Source organism: Pteronotus mesoamericanus, unplaced genomic scaffold (genome assembly GCF_021234165.1).
Source record: "Pteronotus mesoamericanus isolate MK-2021 breed Mesoamerican mustached bat unplaced genomic scaffold, CSHL_Meso_final contig_59, whole genome shotgun sequence".
Classification (NCBI taxonomy): Eukaryota; Metazoa; Chordata; class Mammalia; order Chiroptera; family Mormoopidae; genus Pteronotus; species Pteronotus mesoamericanus.
The window spans coordinates 6,766,757-6,781,829 of NW_026555206.1; the positions used below are offsets into that span (position 1 = coordinate 6,766,757).

General features: G+C 36.7%; 1 protein-coding gene and 1 pseudogene across 3 annotated transcripts in view; one reads left to right on the plus strand and one right to left on the minus strand.

Moving 5' to 3' along the window:
* LOC129076316 (PDZ domain-containing protein GIPC1-like) overlaps positions 1 to 15,073 on the minus strand; it is a 140,106-nt pseudogene that overhangs the window by 103,123 nt on the left and 21,910 nt on the right.
* The window catches only part of BMPR1A (bone morphogenetic protein receptor type 1A), a 179,899-nt gene that overhangs the window by 90,752 nt on the left and 74,074 nt on the right, over positions 1 to 15,073 (plus strand). Inside the window, exon 2 of one of the 3 annotated variants that reach the window (XM_054580474.1) lies at positions 5,368 to 5,482. The exons of 1 other annotated variant lie outside the window; for it this stretch is intronic. The gene's annotated coding sequence lies outside the window, so the exon portion shown is untranslated. Of the gene's footprint in view, positions 1 to 5,367; positions 5,483 to 10,434; positions 10,450 to 15,073 lie in introns of those variants that run through there. One more of the 3 variants, XM_054580476.1, reaches the window with a different exon arrangement.

Consider the following 15,073-nt stretch of genomic DNA (forward strand, 5'->3'; position numbering starts at 1 on the left):
TCATGTCGGCTAAGATTCCATTGATTGCTTAGGTCACTTGTCAGATGATCAGCTGAAAATCCATGCTGGAGGCATGAGCAAGTGGGCTCAACTTCCACCTCCTCAGCCACCATTTTCTCTCCTATATTTAACTTTTAAAGAAATTACTAAACAGTTCTCCAAAGTGACTGCATCATTTTACAGCAGAGTGTGGCAGTTCCAGTTTCTCCGTGCCCTCACCCCCTTTAGAATTGTATGTCCTTTTGATTATGGCCATTCTAGTGGGTATGTACTGATAGTTCATTGTAGTGTTAGTTTTTATTTTTCTAATGACTTACTGTGTTTATAATCTTTTCACGAAGCACAGTTGTATGTTAGAATCACAGGAACAGTGGAAGAAGCTAGTGGAGGTGGGCTACATGAAGATGAGAGACTGCACTAAATGTGCATAGAAATAAGGGAGACAAGTTTTAAAGAACTATCAGAGTTAGAATGGGCAGCATTTGGTAAGTTTTAGTGATTTTCATACTTGGCTGCCTGAATATAATAGGTGACTTAGAGGGAGGTGGGCTAGTGATCCCAAGATTTCAAACTTAAACAGTTGGGTAGATGGTACTGTCATTAGCCAGAAAACTGAATACCGGTGCGTAAACAATTTTTGTAATGGCTTATTATTCCTGTTCTCTTAATGTGCCACTGGAGAATATATTTAATATAGCTGTTTGGTAGTTTGGAAATATGTATCTAGTTCAAAAGGATCTGGATTGAGATGTAAATTTAGGGGAGTTATTATTGTGTACATAGCAATTGAATTCATGGAAATTAATGGTGTATTTGTTCTTAAGTCACTGTCTCCGCTGGGTTACTTCTGATAATTGAAAATTGCTTAAACCGTAAAAGGATTTGATGTAATATAAAAAGATCCAAGTTTATAAAAATGGTTCAAGGATTAATTTGTTAAAACATAAGAACATTGCTGTCCTAGCTGGTGTGGCTCAGTAGATAGAGCAATGGCCTGAGAACCAAAGGGTTGCAGGTTCAATTCCCAGTGTAGGGCACATGCTTGGGTTGTGGGCCAGGTCCCCAGAGAGGGGTGTGCGAGAGGCACACACACATTGATGTCTCTATCTTTCTCCCTCCCTTCCCCCCTCTAAAAATAAATCAATGAAATTTTTTTTAAGTTAAAAAAAAACATTGCTAAGGACCCAGATTCTTTCTACCTTTTAGTGCATGTTTTATCAGAGGGTTGTCTTCTGAGGCTGTGTCCTTACTCAGTGATACTAAGATGGGTGCCATAATTCTGCTTGATACACTCAAACCCAGAATTGCTCAGAAAAAAAGTGGATGTTTTTATCTTTGTGTATTTTTTTCATCGGCCAGTAAAACCTTTCCCAGAAGCTTCCCAGCAAACTTAGTCTCTTGTCTTACTGGCCGGAATTGCATCAGATGCTTATTGCTACACCACTCATTGGCAAGAGGGAATGGAAATTGCCACATTTGACTCAGACCAGAGTACTCTAACCTCAGTGTTAAGCATATTTTCCTCCTATCTCTTTTGGAAGAAGCTTTTTCTGCTTGCTTTGCATTTTGGTTCTCTGCTGTAGTTCAGATGAGTATAAAGTTTTCTAGACAACTCAGTTTCATATTATTGAGTTGTTATTCAGTACTTCAGATCAGCTAATATTTGTTGGAATTCTACTTTGTGTCATCTCCTATGTTAGATTCTAGGATATAGCAGTGAATAAGAAACTTAGAGTTTGGTGTGGAAAGATGCATAAGCAGAAGAGTGCTGTGATAGAATTGTGCATTAAAATTGATTTGTATTATGGGTTTAAAAGCATTTTTTATATATCTTTGGTTTTCTGAGAAAAGGCATCTTGAGTTTCAAAATCAAGCTTATATTCAGTTGAATCTTCCAGAACATTTAGAACAAAGCCTGTTCAAAATTTGAACTTCCTTTTTTTGTGTTATGTGGCTGACATGCTTTATTATAGAAGTACCTGATAAACTAACCTAAATTATACTATTTATTTGAGTAACTTACATATAAAAGTATGTTTTTCTGAAGCATAATGTTTGAATTTTCCAGTTAATGTGCCAAAGGATATAACAGTAAGACCTTTAGTTTAAGTGCCAAATGAAACGTTTTGTAAAATACTATTTCGTAATTTGGTTCTTGTTTTTTTTAAAAGTTACATGAAAGCAGTTGTAGTGTTTACAGCAGTATTTGTACAGTATGTATGAGGTAGTTTTTATGGGTTCTAAGAGAAGGAAAATGAAGATGAGGAAGAAGGGATTTGGAATAGGAGGGGAAATGTATAGTCAATATTGTTCATTTTGTGAATACTAAGAAATCTATTTTTTGATATCAGATACAAACTCATAAGTTATCTTAAATTTTGTCTTAGACTTAGTATATTCATCAAAAGCCTATTTATGCTACCCTTTTCTATAAAGTAAATTGTACATATCAGAGTTGATGGGTGACATTCTAATATAGAGCCAAAGATAGCTATACTATCCACAATTAGTGTTTGTCACTGATGGGCTCTTTAAGGCACCCTAGTTAGTAATTTTTAAAACACCTCAATGGTTTAACCACTTTAATAATTTTGAGAACCTAGAAGGATGTGTACATTTTGATGGCAAAAGAAGGTATATTGTAAAGGTAACATGGGGTTAAAATGAACATTTCCCATTTGTTTGCAGATGCTTCCTGAGTATTACAAAATATTACACTATATCTAGAAAGATTTGATTTTCATGAATTCTAAATCATTAGGAAGCTCAGATGTGTTTTTAGAATTGCCATCTTTTGCTGTGTCTAATGTGCTCCTGTGAATAATGTGCACCCACATTTTTGGCCCAAACTTTCTGGAAAAAATCTTTTGTTTTAATTTTTTAATTCAGTTTTTAATTTATATTTAGATACATGTTTATTGTATTATAAAGGAATTTTAGCATTTATTTTTGAACATACTGTGTACAAGAAATTTTATGTAACAAATCACAAAACACAGGAACAGATACAAGGTTTTTCAGGTACTACCCATGTATAACGTGCATCCTTGTTTTTCCCTCAACAATTTGGGCAAAGGAGTGTACATTATACACGGCAAAGTAAAGTGCCGTTTCCTTAATGTGTTTTCTATAACTTACAGGCTTGAAAATTTCAGACAAAATCCTTGATGAAAATTTTATTACTTGCCCTGGCTGGGTAGCTTAGTTGTTTAGAGTGTTGTCCCGACACCACGGTTGTGGGTTTGATCCCTGGTCAGGGCACATATAAGAATAAAGCAAGGAATGCATAGATAAGTGAAACAACAAGTTGATGTTTTTCTCTCCAGCCCCATCTCTCCAGAATATCAAGAAATAAATAAAAAATTTAAAGAAAATTTTATTACTTATACTTCTGTAATATTCAGTTTTAACTGGATCCCTTGTGGTGGTTAAACACAAGTTCATATGCTAAAAGCTTGTGGTAAATTATAAGTTAAGTGATTAAAGTTGTTGGGCACATTTTGCCTATGTAAACCCTATTTTTACACCTGTATGTATTTATAGATTTCTGCTTATAGGACCATAGCACTATACTGCAAAGTTAGGGAAAGCTTTACTTTTTTCATAGAATTTCTGGTATGCAAAATGTGATTTGCAGACCTGTACATTATGTGAAGCACATCCTGTCCTTTTGATTGTATTTTATTTACTTAGTAGCAATGAAGCCAAATCTTACTTAGTTGGTCTTAAATTTAGCCTTTAGAAAAGGTTTTCTGAAGTTTATGTTTTGTTATGTATTTGTACATGTAGAAGAATAGAGAGTGGATAGATGATTCAGGACTTTGAAGATGATATATTTGAAGATTCTTTTGTTTATGTATTTTCCTTTATTATTAACTTTAGATTTAGATTTAACTTTAGATTTAGCTTTGAAACGTTTCACACCAAGGATACTGTAATAAACAGTAGTTGTTAAGTGGTTTGCTGTTCATTTTATTTATTATTTCATTCATTGAAAATAATCTGGTAGAATTAGAATCATACCATATATTATCAAACATAGTCACTTTAATGGATTGTTTTAAACTTCATGAGAATAGGTCAGTTTGATTGCCTCCCCTCTCTTCTATACACTCCTTTCGGGAAGAGTGGAGTTCTTGGCAAATAGTGGATTTATAGGAAAATCTTTATGCCATTTCTAAAATGGAAACACAGTGCATTTATTTTTAAAATTAGTATAAGGGAAATTTAAAGACTATCTTAGAAAAAAATAATTTAAAAAAGCTAAAGACCAAATCTACACCACTGCCCTACCTACATTTCTCTGAGTGATAGTTTGTGCCTTACAGTTATGAGTACTCTGAAAAATATTTGGGATCTGGTTAAATTGTAGGAACCTAGTCATTGAGAACACTGACTGTTAAAGGCTGCTAACAGACAAACTGTTACTAGTTGCTTTCAGTGTCAGTCCACACAATTTAGCAAGCCTGAGTGGCATCTCTTGACTCTAAGAAAGGCTGCTGTCTCATGTGGGAGACTGTTTCACATTGTCCCAGTTTACATGAATTTAGTTGTCATTGCCAAGACTACTAAACCTCAGTGTGACCTACATGATACACTTCCTAAATAGGCACTTTGACCTTGCAGTGGGACTTAGGTAAAGTTCATACAGCTTAAACTTTTTCCTTGTAAAACATGAAACAGTATACTTTGCTGTTTGAAGTTTTAGTTAAAAGATACATTTGAAGAACTTATTTTTAAGATCTCTGGGTAAACAGCACCATCTCTTTTGATTTTCAGTTGTTTCCAACTTTCAGATTTATGAACGTTGTCTCTTAATGAGAAAGGATATTAATGGCAGTAGTAACCTAGGTAATTAATTCTTGCCCTCACAATTCTTAATATTCTAGGTAGTATTTTGACTGAAATTAAGAGTGCTTAGCACTGAGACTTTATGATAAAAAGTGAAAATAGGGATACTAGCTGGATGTTCAAATATATGTTTACCTAAGTAGGTGTCCGAATATTGTAGAATTGTAAATTTTAGTGCTGCTTCTAGCTGATTCTGTTTGTTCGATTTAAGAGATGATTTTTTTTTTTTTTCAAAAGCCTGAGATAATTCAGAAATTTTACATGTGAGTAATATTTTTCCGTAGAACTACTATTACCTTTGCAAAGTTGGAAATACTCTATATGGGCAGCTTCTTTGTGTAGAGACAGGGAAAAATGGTAAACTGATAGATTTCTAAAATACTGTAGAACTTTTGGTTGAATTTACATTGAAAATGTACAGTTTTACACATGATGAATTTTTAATATTGTTATTACATGTTATTGCAACAAATACAAGCTCTCTAAGTCTGAAATAAGTTCCTTTTTTCTAAACAGATTTATGAAAATATGCATCAGTTTAACACTGTCTTGGAATTCATGAGATGGAAGCATAGGTCAAAGCTGTTTGGAGGAACTTGGAGGTACAGTTTTATCTAGTCACATCTCTGAGGTAAGGAAAAAATTCTTAAAATAATAGGGAACTTATTATTTAAAAAATATTTTTTAATTATTTATTTTTGGGGGGTTGGTGAGAGGAAGAAAGGGAGAGAAACATCAAAAGGTTGCCTCTCGCACGTGCCCAACTGGGAACCTGCCCTGCAATACAGACATGTGCCCTGACCAAGAAGCCAGGTGGTTTGCAGGACACCGCCCAACTCACTGAACCACACCAGTCAGGGCAAAACTTCTCATTTTAAAGTACTATATGAAATTGAAAACTGTAGTAACATTACCTAGAAAGGCTCCATCAACATTGTTAGCAGAGAAAATTATCAGGGAGGCTTAACATAGGAAATGACATCTGAGTAGAATCTTAAAACAGTGAATAGAAGATTTCAGAGTGGAATTTGAGAGGCAAGAGAACTTCATGAACAGAATCCAACATAAGCAGGAGAAGTTTGAAATGTAGAGAATGCACAAAAGACAGAAGAAAATATTTTGTATTGTTTGAGTTCATGATATAAGAGATGGTTTGAGGGACAAAGCTGGAAAGATCTTGAGTGTGAAGAACTTTGAATGCCGTGGTTAGAAGTTTAGATTTTATTTTATTTTTTTGAGTAGTTAGCTGTCTTTGAAAATTTCTAACAGGTATTTTGGATTGTAATTGTGTTTTGTTAATATTAATCTGTCAGTGATATGAATGGTAGTTTGGAAGGGGGAGATACCAAAAGCAGAGAGACAATTAGGATACTCTTAATTGTTTTAAACAAAAAGTAATGCTCTTAATTAAGGTAGGGATCAACATACCTAAAATTATAGAAACCTTTAAGCATTGATTATTGAACAAATGTTTAATTTTCTTCTTTTCTACCCCTTCATGTATTATACCTTTCAGCCAATGATTTGAAGTTATCTTATATTTTCTCTCCTCTCTGTTCATGTTATTCTTTTCTCCTGGCATGCATGTTCTTTCTCTCTCTTGTGCAAGACCTGTCAACTTCTAAAAATCCATTTCAAGTGTGCCAGTTTATCCCTAAGGTTTATTTCTGATCTCTATTACTTTGACTCTAAGATTATGTTCCTTCTAGTTAAGCCCCCAAAGCACTTATTTTTGTTCTGTATGACACTACTTTTTTTTAAAGGCTTGCTTTCTTTCTTTCTTTCTTTCTTTCTTTCTTTCTTTCTTTCTTTCTTTCTTTCTTTCTTTCTTTCTCTCTCTCTCTCTCTCTCTCTCTCTCTCTCTCTCTTTCCTTTCCTTTCCTTGTCTTGTCTTTTTCTTTCTTTCTTTCTTGAAGGGAGAGAAACATCAATGTGCCATTGCTTCTCGAGCACCCTCTACTGGGGCCCTCACCCGCAACCCAGGCATGTGCTCTGACTAGGAATCAAACATATGACCCTTCAGTTCACAGGTGGGCACTCAATCCACTGAGCCACACCAGCCAGGGTGATACTACCTTTTTGGTCCCTGTTAAACTGTGTAACAGCAAGTCACAAAGACAGTGTCATAAGATAAAAAACATGGTCCCCATCCTGTTTATAGTCATATCAATAATTTGTGTTTGCACACACATGGGTGTATAAATGAAATAAATAAAACAGGTAATGGTAACCAGCAGTGCGAGGTAAAAGTGATGCAAAGCAAAGGAGTAAGTTATTACTTCTAGTCAGGGTTCTATAACTCTGAGAAGGACAAATAGAAATAGGAGGGGTTATTTGAGCTGGGCTTCGAAAGATGAGTATAATTTGGTTAGCTAAAGAAGGAATTAAAGATTTTTTTAGAAAAGCTGATTAACAGAAAATGAATATTTCTGTAGGAGTACGGTGGAGGTCTTGTGTGACATAAAGGAAATTATATTTGAGGTAAATTACTCTACCAGTGTTATATGAACATATATCATTAGAGAAATGGAGTGAGGATTCAGGGCTCAGATAGTTGTAGCAGTAGTTAGACATGAGGTAATCAGAATTTAATCAGAGTGGAAATAGTAAAGAAAGACTAAATGGAATTGGTATTATGAAGGCAGAAGGGCACTGATTTGTCGCTAGATGTTGGAAAGAGGTGATGATACCCACATTTTTTATCTGGATAGAAGGGATAATGGACCACCATTAATAGTAAACATAAGTAATTCTTCAAACCCTGTGGATTCTGAATTTTGTAAATTTAAAGAAATATTAAAATTAATGTTCTACTATATTGGTCTCTTCATTTGTTTGCATACAACAAATATTTTTATACATTATTTTTCAAGCCTTATCATATTGAAAGGGAAATAGTATGAAAAAAGCAAAGTACTGCCTCTTCTAGAAGAGCACTTTAAAAAGAAACGCTCTTCTGTTCATATTTATCTCTTTTGCTATAGTTTTAAATGCTGTGTAAGAATTAGTAGAATTTAAGGAGGTTTAAAGTATTCCTACAGGTATGAATCTGTCACTTAATGAAGGATGGTATCTTGTTTTAGTAGAATTACTGTTAAATGATTAGGGACCTGTGAAGAAATTCATTAAACAGTGATATGATGGTTCTATATTAACAAGTAAGCGTTAGTATGGTAATGTCCTTAGAGAACTACATTGTAGTGAGGTAATAAGTTACCTCATTATATAAAACCTCATTATATAAAAGCATGGTTTTGATGTTTTTTTTATTTTCAACTCAATTCATGATTTATGACTTTGCAATATTTAGGAAATATCCAACACTGTATATTGAAAATAAAGTAGTGACTGTTTGTTTCCTAATTATAAATTCTGTAAAACCAGAAAACATTACATTATTGAGGAAGGAAAGTAGTCATGTTAAGAAAGTTAGGCTTTTTGATTGCACTGTTACCAAGCTATTTCCTCTCTAACATAAATCCAGTTAAACTCTCAAATTGATTAATATTTGTATTTTATTATTGACATATTTATATTTAAAGACCTCTCGCATTCTTATTTCACAATAAGAATGTTTCAACAACAGTGTTTGCAAAAGTGTGGAGTATGTACTACTGGTATTATTCAGAATGAGTTCAGGTAGTACACAGATGGAGTTTTAAAATGTTCATAGTTATATATTTATTTTTATAACTTCCTATTTATGACAAGTAACATTAGTTTTCCATTTAAGGTAGTGACAATATGTTTCCTTTGTTTTCTCTCTGTTTTGAACTGTGGGTCAGAAACTTGACTTAATCAGACTTTGTTTATGGCAGTACAATTAACTATGTTTATCCTTTATAAGGCCACTGAATTGATTTATTTTTATCTCCTTTAATCTGGATCTCTATTTCCATTTTCCTCTCTTCCTGCCATAAGAAACCACTCTAATTTGAATGAGTGCATCCTCATAGAACATAATGTCGGTGTGTATGTGTATGTAGTTGACTTAGATTTTTGCTGCAAATATCCTGCCCCCTTTTTCCACTATTTTCCTCAACACTGGAAAGTTAAGATTCTCCATGTTGCTTTGTCTACACTTGTTTATTTCTTCTGACTTATGTTTAATAACCTATACATACAGCACCACATTCTGCTTCTTTAAAGAGACAACATACTCTTGTTAAAAGCATGGACAGGGGAGCCAAATTGCTTCATTTTGAGCTCTGACTGTATCTCTTCTTAGTTGGTTATTCATTTGAAGTAGAGCCTGAGAAAAGGACTCATGACTGAGTAATTTGTTTGGGATGCCATCCAAAGAAGCAGAAATGAGAGAATGGGAAATGAGACAGAGAAGAGAGTAAATTTACATAAAGTGTGTTAATAAACTATTTATATTTATTACTGGGCAACTGTGGTTTGATCACCCTGGAGATTTTTTAAATGCATCTCAGTATTGTCCCACCAAAGGACAAGGAGCTTGGGGCATTTTCCCACTGGCTTTCATCTTTAATTGAGGGTTGCTCCTAGAGCTTTAACTCTCACATTTGTGTGGTTCTGCCTATATACTGCTGAGTAGTCTTCTTTAGATTTAGAGAAACACCCTGAGGAACAAAACAGAGCAGTGCTTAGGCTCACAGTGCATGTCAGATGCCCTCAGACAGTGCATAGTAATGTGCACCATAGTGTAATGAAGGAATTTATTGCAGAATACTAGGCGTGTCTGCTGTAATCCACACCTTTTATTACTTAGATTACTCCAGGTCCCATTATGTCTACTCTGTCAGTGACCCTTTAAAGTGGTAACTGGTTATAATTGCTAAAAGAAATCTCTAAAACAGGAGGTTAGTGGAACAAGCTCTAGTACCCCAGTACTACTGCAGCTAGCCCTGAGGCCATAGTTGGTATTCCCCATGAGATACTCTATAAACCTTGTGATGATGGTGCTGGCAATAGGGTACACTGTGGCGAGGAGGCAAATCCATATTTGTAGTGTCAGTTCTGCACCCTCATGTGTCAGTTGGCATCCCACACAGGCATTAATTAGGTCACCTTCCTAAGAAGGAGCCCATGCTATTGACCTGTGTAAAGCCTTCCTCTCTGTCACTATGGCTCCTCCACTCATGGCCCTGCTGGTCAAACATTGAGGTTGCCAAGAGCAGAAGCTGGCTGATAGCCAGTGATAAGTTACTCTATGTAATTGGGACGCAGTTAAATGCTTCCTCTGTTATTGGTGCTTTGTGGTGGACATAACATAGAGCATAAAAATTGGCACTTTGTGCCATCAGCATGGCTGTTCTCGAGATTCCTTGTCTCTTATTTTATAATTTTGCTTCTTCCATTTCCCTAATCAGTCAGCCATACTATGCTCCATTCCCAGGGAGTCCATGTTTTTTCTTCTCTGTTTACTTCTCCCTTCACCATACCCACTGAGAGAATTTTCACCTCATCATTGTCTTTCAGAGCCAGCCATGTAGGGCTGTAGAGCGGTGGCAGTCCATTTTTGACTTGTATCTGTTAATCAGACCCCACCTTTTTCTTTTTTGTCAATGGTCACCAGGAACCTACCATAGAGTCATTGGTGTGAACAGAAGTAAAGACATCAGTGTGATAGGGGTAAGTGACATGAGGTTTTGGGCCCTCTTGTAGTTTACTAGTGTCCTCTGGGCCTGCCTTACGTCCTAATACAAATAGACTGTTTCCATCATACAATGATTGCCGCTCCACCTGACATTGTAACTTGGTGAGTCATGATGGGTAACTAGTCATAAAACCTTTGATGTCCATGGTGGGATTCTGTAATAGGGCCCAATAGCATGCCAGGAGCTACACTTTTCATACAGTATTACAGAAGGCATGTCCTTGCCTCAGAAAATCGAAAGGCCTGTGCAGCTACTCCTCTGTTGAGACTGGTGTCAGAGAATCAGCACAGCATCTCTCTTTTCCACAGGTATTTCTAGTATCTTTTAGTCCGTTGGGTCTGAGCATCAGGATAGCTTGTATTGGAGCTTGATCTGCTAAGAGCCTCTTCTTTAAGTGCTAATCAATATTGGCAGCTATCTGAATTACACACTCTCATCTTTCTAAAAATTTTAAAAAATTTCAAATGTACTGGTCATAATCATTAGTTGTTAATTCTCAGTTAGTATATAAAAACACTCAGTAAATGTTGAGAGCCACAAAGAAAATGTGTAAGTGAGGAATTCATAGTGCACCCTTCTTGCTAGGCCCTTGTCAGTGGCTCTTGCACCGTCATTCATGTTTGGGTTCCGTGTATTCCTTGTGAGAAAAGCAGTAGTTGAAAAGCATGTCAGCTGCCAGCACCATGGAAACCCCCAAAATGCTCCCTTTCTTCACATTGACATAATTGTTATCCTACTGGTAGTAACCTCTTTGAAATGCTCCAGCCGTGCCTTTGGGGGTGAGATCTCAACATCACTATCTAGTTTAGCAGCTCCTTTATTTTGACATCCATGAATTTCTTCTCCTTCACTGGAATGACTGACACTATCTAGGTGTCCTGTGTGTCTACTGCCACCCAGTATCATCTGTTCTGTTTAAATAGAATACATCTGTTCTGTTTTTAACCTTAGCTTTCGCTCCAGTTGAAGAGTTCCCTTTAAATGAATTGAATATTTTTATACCCACTTTGGGGGATTTTGGGTTCACTGAGCTCTCATTTAGTTCAGACTGGAGCCATGTGTTGTTTAGAGGCAAACAGTAGGCATAAAAGGCAGAATTATTTCTATTCTGTGGATTGATAACAAAGGAGCCAACAGATTATTACCTATTTTTTTGATGCCCTGACAGGAGTCTCAGTGCTTCCAGGCACTCCCAGCTACAAGATCCTTAGCATTGGAGCACGGGAGGATTCCCTCTAGGTCTGCCAAAATCTGTTAGATCTAGCAGTCTATTGAGATATTGTAGCAAAGCAATTACAGCTCTAGACGTCAGGAAAGGTTGAGTTCTACCTTTACTATTGGTCTCTCCTTGGACTGCATTAAATATTCCTACACTCACTCTCCTACAAGTCTTGCTCTTTGATTATTACGCTCCTTCAAAAGGAGACAAAGAAAATTTATTCCCAGTCTCTTCATTTCAGAGGGCCTCTTCATAACCAAGATATCATAACCCTTAATTTAAATTTGGTAGATAAGCTCTTGGCTTTCTTATTTGATTGTTCTCCAGTTTGGATGCTTTTAGATTTAAAGTTTTGTGTTTTGCAATTATGGTAGGTACTGTGAGGAGAGCATGCAACAAGATTTATGGTAGCATCTTTTTATATTCTATAGTAACAGTTCAATTCATATCTTCTTCCTCCTAATCCTAATCCCTCTTTCAACTGTTTATAATTTATAGCCTGTGTATCTCAGATAGAATTTCCAGTTTCACTGAGTTCCATCTACTTCCCAACTTTTCTTCCTTGCTTCCTTTTTCTCCCATTCTTTCTTTATCTATCCTTTAGGAATTAGGGGAAGTCTGATTCTCTCTTTTCAGAAAAACTTTTTAATTTTTAAAAGATTACATAAGCAAGACATGAATAAGTTCTTATATAAAATTTTGAACAGTATATACCAAATCCTAAGTTCTTCTTCAATGCCCTGCCACCCAGTTGCCCTCCTTACCACCTTCCTTTTCATCCCATTTCCATCTCATTGAACTCCACTTTGTAGTCAGGTTATTGGTCTACCTATGTATGCTACTCTCTCTTGAATTAATTTTGGTTTTTAAAATATTTTTTAAAAATACATAATACTTTATGATTTTCAGATCTAACTTTATAAAGTTACATATAACTCGTCTCATTAAAGTTAGTGTGGGAATTAAATGAGTTAATATATGTATCAAGTATGTAGAATATATTAGATTTCTTATTTCATAGTATTAAAAGTCAGTATTTTAAGAAAAAGCTAATGAACTTAGAGCCAGGGTCATTCAAAATATGGAGTAAGCCAGATATATTTGAGAAGAGGGCTTTTGAGTATACTAAGGTTCTCCATTTTGTGACTCAGATCTAAATTTCTTTTCTCTCGCATCTAAAAATAACTAGAGCAGAAGTGTCTAATTCATGGCTCATGCATGGAGCCCAGAATGGCTATGAGTGCCACCCAACACAAAATTGTAAATTTACCTAAAACATGATAAGGTGTTTTTGTGATCATGTGTCTCAATGTATTTAATGTGTGGTCCAAAACAACTCTTCTTCCAGTGTGGCCCAGAGATGCCAAAAGCTTATACACCCATGAACTAGAGGGTGGTGATTATGGGAGCAAAGTGCTTGAGCTAGTACTTGGAGATTGTTGGGGTCAGAAGTAATATTACTGAACAGCAAGTGAGGTTCTACTGCCTGCTACCCAATAGGCAAACTCTGGAGGCAGAGGTTTGGTGAAAAAGGGAAGGGGATGTTTATTCAAAAGCTACATAATTTTGGAAGAGTGGCAGGGTTCTGACTTAGAGCCCATTCCTTTTAGAACCCCCCCAAAAAAACAACCCTCTCACCATTTATTTGCCAAGCCAGACCAGTCCTAGGCTGCACTCAGAGTTCCTTCTCCCATTTAAAAATACTATTCTTTGGGAAACACAGGCTCCATTTGCATGATCATCCAGGCACCTGAGCTGGTTCCTGGTAGCGGTCCAGGTTCTGGCATCTTTCTGGAGTCTGTGTGCTTGCTGGACCCCTACTTGTTGCACACTGCCCTTTCCTCCACACCTTATCCTCTGGCCAACGGCTTGCACCCCATCCGTCTGGCTGCCACCTTGCCAGTGTCTCCATGCACCCAGTTAAGCAGGACCGTGCAGTGCAGCACCAGTCACCTGCACTGCCACTGCTTCTCACGCTGGGAGGAGCCCAGGATCACTGTCAGACCAGACCATGTGGTCTATGGGGCCCACCAGCATGGGCACACACAGGCCCCCAACTGGGTGAACAAGGGGCCACAGAGGGCAAAAAGGGCTGAGTCTCCATGCACCCTTCCTTTAAAAGCTAGGGCCCAAAACCCTTTGTGTAGCAGAAATGTCCAAATTCCCAGTCAGTCCAGGCTAGTGTCCATCACACTCAGCCTATGCAGCCACTGTGCCCCTCCTCCTGCCACCATGATCCGTAAGTGGCGGAAGGAGGGTTTCTAGCCCTTCACAGTGTCTCTACCTGGGGTAGGGCATCACATGCTGGTTTGTTTACCCTTTGGTGGGGGGTATCGAAATATGTCATGCACTGGCTGCGGCTTCCCTGCCATGTATGGTGCTTGCCTACCCCTCCCCGAATTTAGGGAGCGCAGCCTCTTGGTGCTGCCTTGGGGTTACCTACCCTGCTCCCTTGCAGTCTCACCAGATCCCCCCATAACAGTAACTGGCTATAATTGTAATGTTTGGGCAACACCATTTCAGTTGTTAGTATATTTAAAAGAACTATTAAGAATATGTGGCGTGATTTTCATAGTTGCTTTAACTCCCTAATTATGTTTCCATTAACAGGATATTAATATTATTTTTATTCCTTTCATTCAATTATTAGACGTTTATTGATTTGCTTAGTAATGTGCTAGAAAATGGAGATTAGAGTAACTGATGCAAGATAAATTTAGACGATCACCTGAGTAAATAAGCCTTTTAAGTGGAGGAATCATGTCTGTCTCATTTACTATTATATGATCAGTGTGTGGCACATACCAAGCAATAGCTTTTGAATAATGTCAGTCAAGAACTGTAAAACAGCTATGGTACATGTTCTGGGTACACTTGAGATATAGACATGGGACCCTCACTCAGCTTGATGAATAGAGATCAGAGATTGCTCACAAAGATTACTTACAGACCAAGTCTTAAAGAATGAACTGTAGTTAACCCGGTGGAAAACAAAGGGAAGAGTGCAAACTGTGTGCGAAGGAATGAAAGTCTAAAAGGGAATGCCTATAAAGGTAGAAAGGCTGCAGTGATTTCAGTATAGTTGGATTATTGTGAGGGTATGAAGAAGTGAGAGTATGGTATTTAGCCCAGCAAAGACTAGATCATAACAGTTCTTCTGTCTTGCTAATTCTATCCTATGAACTGAGAATACTTACAGATTTTTAAGTAGAGAGCATGATAATGGTCATTTGGTTTTAGAAGTTATCATTTTATTAAAAGTGATCATTTACTAATCTGTACACCAAGTTCTAATACATTTCAAATAATTATATCAACCGTATTTTCTGTCAAGAAATGCAGTTAAGTTAAAAATGAATAGCAAATAATATATACAGAC